Source organism: Pteropus medius, unplaced genomic scaffold, assembly GCF_902729225.1.
Source record: "Pteropus medius unplaced genomic scaffold, Ma_sr-lr_union100, whole genome shotgun sequence".
Taxonomy (NCBI): Eukaryota; Metazoa; Chordata; class Mammalia; order Chiroptera; family Pteropodidae; genus Pteropus; species Pteropus medius.
In genome coordinates this window covers 12409634-12419967 of record NW_024349801.1, presented here as the reverse complement: position 1 = coordinate 12419967, position 10334 = coordinate 12409634, and the positions used below count along the sequence as shown (strand labels likewise).

The 10334-nt window shown below is 46.3% G+C and overlaps 1 pseudogene; it reads right to left on the bottom strand.

The window, feature by feature from the left end:
• Window positions 1-708: 708 nt before the first annotated feature.
• Window positions 709-3457, bottom strand: LOC120622800 (heterogeneous nuclear ribonucleoprotein A1-like; annotated as a pseudogene).
• Between the last annotated feature and the right edge of the window lie 6877 nt (window positions 3458-10334).

The following is a 10334-nucleotide window of genomic DNA, read 5'->3' as shown; positions in this document are numbered from 1 at the left end:
TTTTTGCAAGAACAGGAATTACTTTTGTAATTGAAGAAACTTTTTTTTTTTTACAGAAGAAGGCAGCTTTGGGAAGATAATTTGGTAACGACTATCAAAATTTGAAATGTGTATCCCCCCTTTGATCCAGCAATTCCCTTTCCAGGAATGTATTCTACAGACGACCTTGCTGGGAACTCGCATGGAAGTCCAGTGACATTCATTGTGCATTGTGGAAATTTGGTAATAGTCCAAACTCTGGGAGAAACTAAATGGTTACATAAAATATGATATCTCCATATTATAAAAACAATGCAACTGTTACAAAGAAAAAGTCAAGGTAGATCTGACAAGATATATTGTTAGGTAAAGAAAGGAAGTTACAGAACGGAATGTGGAATAAGACCCAACATACATAACGCCTGGTGTGACGGTGTGCAGGTGTTGAGAGGGGACGCACTGTTTTGTTCTGGATAATTTGAATCTTTTGTCTGTAATTATTTTTTTTTTTTTTTTGAAAGACATTTAGCAATCAGCATCATGGGTAAAAAAAAAAAAACCTAAAGCCCTTTGTTAGACTGCTTTATACTTTCTACAGAACAGAAACTAAAATAACCCGTTATACAATTAGTTATAAATACAGTCCTTGAGTTCTTTGCCCACACACATGAGTATTATCTAAAACATGACCTCTTTGTAGCAGCTAGAACCTGCCACTACTGTGCTTGGCTGAGTTCACGAATCTGTTGTAACCTGTAGCTTCCCTGTCACGTCTCTGGCTCTCCTCTTCTGCTAAGCTTTGTTTTCTGGCAGTGATTAAGACCTTCTGCCACTGCCACAGCTACTGCTGCTGCTGGAACCACCATAGCCACCTTGGTTTCGTGGTTTGGCAAAGTACTGTCCTCCACTACCACAGAGGCCAGAGCTTCTGCCCCCACAATTTCCTCCTTTCGTAGGTCCAAAATCTGAAGAGCGATTGTTGTAATTGCCCAAATCACTGTCTCTTCTGCCACCTCCAAAACTGCTTCCATCATTACCAAATTCATTATTAGCCATCCCCTGCCACCACATCCTCTACCAGTATGGCTGCCACCAAAGCCGTCTCGACCACCAAAGGTTCCCCCATGATGGAAGTTGCCGTTCTCACCGAAATCTCCTCCATGACCATCACTGAAGCTTCCAGAACCACGACGACCTCTTTGGCTGGACGAAGCTGTTGCCATCTCTTGCTTAGATACGGCTTTCCTTACTTCACACTTGTGGCCATGCACGGTATGGTGCTTCTGAAAGACAGTCTTGTCTACAGAGTCATGGTCATCAAAGGTTACAAAAGCAAAGGCTCTCTTCTTGCCACTGCCTCGGTCAGTCACGATTTCAATCCCTTCAGTTTCCCCATACTGTTCAAAATAATCTCGTAGGGGAGGTACTTCAGTGTCTTCTTCAATACCACCAACAAAAACCTTTGTCACCACGTCTTCGAGCATCTTCTCTTGGGACAGCCCTCTTCAGTTCCACAGGTCTTCCATCCAGCCGGTGTGGTCTTGCTTTCATGGCCGCATCCCCCTCTTCCACAGAGGCCCAGGTGACAAACCCAAAGTGTCTACAACGCTTGGTGTGTGGACCTCTCATCACCCCACAGTCTGTGAGCGTTCCCCGTCACCCAGAATGGCTCCTCAGACTCTCATCTGTTGTTTCAAAGCGCAAACCTGCGATGACGAGCTCCCGCAGCTGTCCTGGCTCTTTGGGAGATGGACTTAGTGGAGATGACCGTGGGAGGGGAGACTGACCATGTGACGGCCGGCAGCAGAAAGGCCCCACTTTACTTTTTGAAGATTTGAAATGGCTCGAGGAGCGGCCAATGGACTTCGCTGGTCACATGGGTGCTAGACAGCAGACTGCACAGGACATCCCCAACCCCAGGCTTCTACCGTCTGGGCTGACTAGCGGGATGTGATTCGACCTGTACCCCTCGCCCACCCCACTAGAATACGCCACAGTCGATAGCATTGTATGGCTTTGTGTTCAGTTTTAAAATACTGAATCCATGAGCTCATTTCTCTTATGTAATTCTCAACAGGGTCCCGCTGCCTCAAGGGGACCAGCCCTGACACCTGTGGAACTGAAACTCTGGCAGCACCTCTGGTTGCAAAAAATAGGGGATTCAACGCCTCTTTGGGTTCTATTTTTATTAAACCCCATTAACTTGTTTCTCTCAGAGCAATTACCATGTGGAGGCCTGCTGCTCTGCAGCGAGGGGGAGGAGGTGCTTTCTGAAGTGAGAGGGCTGCTCAGCTGCTCCCAAGCACAGAACTTTCTTTCCAAAAAGGACCTCCCCCCACACCCTGGTGAAGGCTCAGGCTGGTTTTCAGCCCCAACGTGGGTTTTCTCAGCAGATAATTTGATAACATCCCCTGAAGCTGGTCTTGAGTTAATGGACGTGGAAGATAACATAATTTTCCTCCTACCTTTTTGTTTGCCTGATTTTTATTTTTTTAACTAGAAGCCAGTTTAAAAGCTTCCAACCTGCTTCAGTGAATGTTTATTCCTTTCACACTTTGTAAAAGTTTAAGCACCACCCAGGACATACGGAGGCCAAGCGTGAAGTGTCGCTGGGCAGAGCTGTAGAGACACATTTGTGTCTCTTCTACCTTTGCACCTTGAAATCAGCCAAACTCCCGTGAGCTGGACTCTGTCCTGGTTCCAGTCCAAGGGGGGCACTGCTGCTGGCTGCACTGGGCCCTCACCACACAGCTCTGCATTTTGACACTGGAGCACATTCACACGGCTTGCAAGTTAACCATCCAATAATGGAGCATCTACTGGGTCCAAGCTTGGCGCTTCATACTCAGGGTTGCAGCAGATCTGGGGGGGCGGGGGCGAGGATTTGCCTTCTAACAAGTGGTGCTGAGGCTCTTGGTCTGGGGTCCACACTTTGAGAACCACTGCTGTAGGGTTTTGCTTAATTGTCACTCTCCCTGTAGGTCTGCATGCATGTACGTACACACACATGCACACATGCACACGCACACACACACACACACACCCCCTGACTTGGGAAGGTGCTCCTGTCATAGGTGCTCACTCAATCTGTAAGGCCCTTCCTGGCATCTTGCTTGTAATGACCTGGCCCTGCCTCCTCCCCCGCCTCCCCTTCTGTCACTCTCATCCTTGCCCTCCACGCTTCTACCCCCAGGGCTGCTTTCCTTCCTCAGAACAGACCAAGCCACAGACCTTGCCCGTTCCTGCCCCAGGGCCTTGGTGCCTGTTACTTCCTAATTCAGAGAGGCCTTCTATGAAACGCCCTAGAAAGAGGGTCCCCCAGCTGCTCCCCTTCACACACCCTTCGATTCATATCGCAGATTGTGTTGCAATCAGATCTAGTCTCTCTCGAGAACGGCAACTTCACGAGGGCAGGGAGGAGTGACCATGCCACTCCCCACGACAGGCCCGTGCCCAGCTCTGGCACAGACTTGACCATGGTTGGAGAAGTGAATGAAGGGGATTAGTTTCTGCGCTCAGTGACATCCACATTGGAAGAGGCTGGCCACCAGCCAACCTTGTCCTACCGGCTCTTCTTTCTGCAAACCTCCCTTCCATCAGGCCAACCATCAGCCATCTGGCACTTTGTTTTCAGCAAAGGGTGGGGTGGGGACGGAGGGAGTCAGGGAAGTTTTTGGAACAGCCAAAGTTGCAGATTAGACACATCTAATCAAACGCAGAGGGCTGCACTGTGTTCTGCCAATTGAGATGCCCGGATTGAGAGGGCCAAGGGCCCCTGGGGCAAGACGCCATCAAAATAACTTTTCAAAAATAGCAACTTGAAATCTCAGGAATGAGCACGAATTGTCAATGACATGAGCAGTGTTTTAAAAGAGAAGGAGTCCTATTTATATTGCAGATAATGGTTATGTGACATAGGCTTGCGCCAATTTTTCTGAAGGAGACACTTAGGGCTGATGGTGTGGTGATGTCTGTGGAAGTCGTGTTGGAAGGAAGGACCGAAACTGAGAAAAGAGACGCGTGGTGGAGTGCTGGGGAGAGGGCTCTGCTGCTCCCTGATCAGAAGAGCAGAGCAGTTAAGAGTTTGACCTTCAGAATCAGCTGGACCTGGGTTGCAGCCCTGTGCTCGGCACTTGTTGCTGTGTGACCTTAAGCAGTTACTGAACCTCACTGAGCCTTTCTCTTTCTCAGGAAAATGAGGGAAAACCGTAATTTAACTCTCAGGATTGTTGCGAAGCGTAAATGAGATAATGCCTATGAAGCCGGTATCAGTGCCTGGCACAGGGTAAGTGCTCAATAAAAACTCGTTACTATTAGCTCTAACACTGAAAATTAGATTTTTTTGTAGTAAAAAATACATATGACATAAAATTTACCATCTTAACCACTTTTAAGGGTACAGTTCAGTTGTGCGACGAATCTCTAGAACTTTTTTACCTTGCAAAACTTAAACTCTGTACCTTTGAACAAGTCCCCATTCCAGCTTCGCCCAGCCCCTGGCAACCACCATTCTACTTGATCTCTCTGTGAATGTGATAACTCGAAGAATCTCACATAGTGGAATCACACAGTGTCTTTTGTGGCTGGCTCACTTGTTTCATTCACTGTAATGTCCTCAAGGTTCATCCACTCTGTGGCACGTGTCAGAATTTCCTTCCTTTTTAAGGCTGAATGACATCCCGTTGTGTGTATACATATCGCATCTTCTTTATCCAGTCATCCGTTGATGGACTCTTGGGTTGCTTCTACCTCTTGGCTTTTGTGAATAATGCTGTGATGAACATGGGTAGGCAAATATCTCTTTGAAATCCTGCTTTCTCTTCTTTCGGATGTATGCCCAGAAGTGGGATTGAGGAGCCTTCATACTACTTCCATAGTGGCTGTACCATTTTACTTTCCCACTAACAGTTCACAAAGGTTCCAATTTCTCCACAATCTAGCCAAGACTTGTTATTTTTTTCAATAATGGCTATCCTAATGGGTGCGAGGTACTATCTCACTGCGGTTTTGATCTGCATTTCCCTAATGATCAGTGATGTTGAGCATCTTTTCACTTTTGTTGGCCATTTATAAATCATCTTTGGAGAATTCTATGTGCAGTCCTTTGTCTATTTTTTAAATTGGGTTATTTGTGTTGTGTGTGTGTGTGTATTATTGTGTGTGTGTGTGTGTGTGTGCTTTGTATATTGGCCTTCTTTAGAGCTGTAGGAATTCTTTATATAGTCTGAATATTAATCCCCTATCAGAGATGTGATTTGCAAATATTTTCCCTCATTCCATAGTTTGCCTTTTCATTCTGTTGATTCTTCTTTTGATTTACAGATTTTATATTTGACGTAGTCCCATTTGTCTATTTTCGCTTTCCTTGTTTGTGCTTTTGGTGTCATATCCAAGAAATCATAACCAAATTTAATGTCATTAAGTTCTTCCCTGTGTTTTTTTTTTTCCTAGGAGTTTTATAGGTTTAGGTCTTACATTTAGGTTTTTAATCTACTTCAAGTTAATTGAGGACTTCCTATTACCTCTTTGTGCCTATTTTCTCTTCTATAAAAAAATAAAATAAAATAAAAGGTGGGTTAAGAACTTTTATTCACCAGAAGAGACTACAAAGGAAATTAAAAGACAAACCACAAACTGGGTGATTTTTGCAACATAGGTAACTGACAAAGGATTAGTATCCAGAATATGCCAGTAAGAAAAAGACAACCTGTAGAAAAATGGACAAGATACATAAAAAGGCATTCACAGAAGAGGAAAGCAAGAATTGTCTAAACATATACAAAAATAACCACGTGAAAGATGGCGCCTCAGATTGTATGCAGCATGGTGCACAAAGTACACACAGAGTATAAAATCAAATCAAAATAATATATTCATTAGCTATATGAAGCAAGGGGCTACTAAACACAAAGTCCAGGATAGTGGCGGGGGGAGGTGGCAGAGGCACTATGCAGAAGGAACACAGAAGCACTGATTATATTCTCGAACTGAAAGGAATGGAAGTTCATGGGTGTTCATGGTATTATAACACTTCCTAATCTAAAGATGTATTACATATATTCTTTTAACGTGCATTAGATATAACATGATAAAAAGTTTTCTTTTAACAGCCTGTACTAGTTAATCTTTATGGGATTCTTCAGCTTTGAGCATTACGTAGCAGCTACCAGTTTAGGGAGCTCTGATAAGAAACTGCATTATTCCATCATCTGCTTATTTGGGAAGAATTTGGAAGGAGCAGGCTTGTCACTGCCTTTGAGGTTTCCAAAACAAATTCTGGGCACACAACCCAGGGTGGAGACTGGAGGTTGGCAAGAGGAGGCACGAGGAAAGATCTTCCAGACAGGAGGAAGGAACTCAGATGGGCGCACTGTGGCTGACCCAGCTCTCAGGCTTGGGAAAACTGACAGGCCTGCACCTTCTTGTATTTTAGACTAAGTCAGGCTAGGAGTGAGTGGGCCATCAGGCAGACATCTACCACCCATTACATTTCTAGAGGGAAGAGAGGTGGTATCACTAAGCAAGGGGTCCCACAGAGAATGCCATCAAGCAGTCATACCTTTATATAGTTCAGTTCTTTTGCTTTGGCTTTCAGAGTTAACGTCTGTCTTGGGGTCTGAAGACATAACCTCTTTCCTGGGAGATTTGTTATGAAAATGGGTCTCAAAGGGAACTTGCCACATCGAGTGGATGACATCTAGGAAGTGGGTATACTTGAGTTGTAATTAAGCACGGCGAAACATTCATCTCCTTCTAATTCAGCTAAACACAGTTTTCTCGACACAATAACCTGAGACACACTTATTCCTACGGCTTCTTTGTTTTATTTGCAATGGCTGAAAAGCCTTTTAAAAATCACAGTAGTCTATGGAAACAACAGTCTTTCATAATAGAGTGAGGTTTTTCATTTTTATTGATATTTTAAAAAAATGCCTTAAAAATTGGAAACTTGATTTTCACCGCTGGACATACATGACCACGATATTAACATGTTCTATGGTGTGCGCCCCCTAAAAATCTTTGAAATAATCTAGAAATTCAGCTCGTAGCATCCTCTGAACTGCTGCTCAAGGCCTGAGCTGGCTCAAAATCTAAGAAAATACTTCCAGGACTGTTCAGTTCTTTGAAAAGAAGCACATTACTTGATATTTTTCTGGAATCTTGGATAAAGAAGTGAGTCTGAAATGCTAAATTAGAAAATGACAGTGTCTTTTGAAAAGTTTTAAAAATATTTTGCCCCTGAACCTAAGAGATAGCCAAGTGCCAAGCCCTCTTGTTTCCATTAAGATAAGGCCACTCTCTGGGAACAGCTGTTGACATCTCTCCTCTCCAATGACTCTGGTGATACTGGCTTTTAATACTAGTTTTGGACTCCAGTCTTCAAGCATCAGAATGCATTCTCACCACACTTTTCCTTCAATAAATCACACCCTTCTCTCTCCTGAGGCCTCCTTTGTTTGCTTTTCGGCATCCAAAGAAAAGAGGATGTCTTCAGGGAAGAATTTTAGTCGCACAGAGGGAGCCAGGCAAATCATGTGGGAACCAAATAAACTTCTTTCTGGAGGGTGGTACAGGAGCAGAGAATGTCGTAAAGATTTAGAATTCTGGGCTTTTTGTTTTGTTTTGTTTTGTTTTGAACTGGCCCGAGGTGGGAGATGTTTGCAAGGATGAACTGGTTCTGCAGTGTTCTCTCTGCAGATTCTGAAACACTATTAAGTCCACGGGCGTTGTTTTCAGAGCTTTGCTGACACTTGTTAACAACCTCTGTGTATAAAGCTCTGCTCATTTGAAACTCATTTTGACCTACCCAATGCCTGGAGCCTATACTGGGTGCCCTAACTGAATAATTGGGTAATTGATTGATTAATTAGTTCATTGATTAATTGGTTAATTGGATATTTAGATAATTGTGTAATTGTTTTTGGCCAGCTTAAACGAAAAGAGAATGTCCTGGGAGGCTGTGGGGCTGTTTACAGGATGGAGAGGAAGGCCCGGAAACCAGCAAGGACCATTCAGAGGTCTGGCAGCAGAGATGGACCTCAACTTCTTCAGTACTTTTGTTTCTCCCTTTCGAATTCACATTCAGGGCGGTGGGGGACAGCACTGTACTAGCCGCGTCTTGTGCTCTGCCTCCGCCCTTCACCCCACCGCCGCTAGGGCGACCGCCCGCGCCCACGCACAGCCCCGCGGCTCCACTGAGAATCTCTCGCTGTCTGTCCCCGGCTTCCTTAAAGCCCCCGCGGGAGCCGCTGTGGGAAGCCACCCAGTGTCCATGCCCACAGGTGTCACGGGCACCTCGGCCACGGGGAATGGAGCCGGCAGGTCGACGCTCCTTCCTCGCGGCCTGGGCGGCGAACCGCGGAGCACCTGTCGGCTTCCCCGAAGGCCCAGCGAGTGAGCCGGAGGCGACACCTCCACCAGCTTCTCCTCCTTCCCTTCGCTCTCTGCCCTCCCCCCACGGATAGTGCGATTTCTCCTTAAAGTCACCCACCTTCTCCTGGCCCACCTCACAGGGCCTGCGCTCTTGAGGGAGGGGGAGGGTCCTCAGGCGGAGACAGTTACCTTCGTCCCCTGCCCTGCCTCCCTCCCGCCCCACTGCATGGCTAAGGAGCGCCATCGGGGGTCTTCTTAGTGAAAAACCTCCCCGCCCAGGTGACCTTCCGACTCGGGCTAAAACTGAGTGATGGGCTCGAATCTAGGGCTCGAATCTACAACCAAGTCTGTTTGCAAATGGTCGGGGATGAAAAACACCCCCGCCTGACAGACGCACTGTAAAACCTGTTTGACAGGGGCATCTTCCCCTTCTCGACCCTGATTTCTCTTTTCCACATGTCCCTTTTGAAGTCGCCGACGCACAGAGGCACCAAGGTGAAGCCGCTGTCCCACACCGCCCACTCCTCCACTGTCCTCCGTCCGACCAGGCAGGGACATGATCTCCCGACCTTGGCCTTGTTCACGGGTGGAGGCGGGTGTGTGATCCTCGGTTGTGGAGACATCTTGGGCACCGAGGGACATTAAGCAGCATCCCTGCCCTCCACTCGTGAGATGCCAGTGTTGCAGGAAGCGACACACCCGATGGAGGAATTCAGTAGCTCAGACAACTTTGGAGGAGAGAATTTATTGCCGTGGGGGAGAGAGTAGGGGGAGAGTGTGGGGCATTCAACAGACCCAAAGCACAATCTCCACTTGGTTAGATTTCTTACAGCTTGTCCATGCAGTGGGCGCATGATTCCTTTGCCAGAGGTTTTACATGTCCCTCCTTACTCAGAGTAGGGAGAGGGAGCTTCAGGTAGGGGGCTGCAGGGGAGGAATGTCCCGACTCTTGGTCTTACAGGTCGTTTGTTTTGTAGAGTCTGAGATCTTGGTGTTATCAGCACCTTTATCGGATTCTTGAACAGAGAGGGGACTCCTCGGCTGACAGACAGGGAGCAGCACTCACTGATGTCCTGCCGCCCACTCAGTGGGTTCCTTATCCCAAGGCTGAGCTTTGCTGAAACACGACAAACGGTTCCAGTCTTGACTTTCCTACACAGCTACAGAGATAGGGAAGGGGCTGGAGAATCCTTGAGGTGGGGCATGCAAACATGTTAACAGAAGAGCAGAGGGCAGAATGGGGTAAGAGAGAGCAGTTTTAACTGGCTGAGTTGGTTATTTCTGCAGGCTCTTTCCTTTGCATTTTTCCAGATGCCTCCTCTCCTTCTCTCACCAGTAGCATCCTACAGCTGTGATATCCAAAAATTTCTTCAGATGCTGCTAAGTGTCCTCCTGAGGCAAAGCGACTCCCCGTTGAGAACTGCTGGCCCAGGAAACCCTTCTGTCTTCTCTGCTACACGCCTGTAACAAAAGTACTTCTCCCTCTTTCTTTTCTAAATGAAAATACAAATTATCAAATATGATCGAGCAGCTGCTGTGTTCCAGAGCGTGTAGCAGGCACTATGCAGTAGAAAGCTACTTACTGGCAAGTAAGCATTTCTCTCTTTCGTTCGTTCGTTCGTTCATTCATTCATTCATTCATTCATTCATTCATTCAGTATGTATTGAGGGCATACTCTGCCAGGAGGTGTTCTGGGCACTGGAGATACAATAGTGAAGAAAAGAAATAAAAAACACCCCACATGGCACAGGAAAAAGTATATGGAGTTTGGAGATAGTTCGGGCCTAAGTTTAAGTGTCATTTTTGTCATCGTCGAGCTATTTGAACCTAGGAAGTTACTTAGCTTCTCTAAACCTCAGTTTACTAGTTGGAAAATGGGGTAATATACTGCTCACCGCAGCAGGCTGGCTTAAGGAGCAGAGGCCACGTATGCCGTGGACATGAGCACAGGATCTGCTTGGATCTGCTTGCCTCGTGGGTA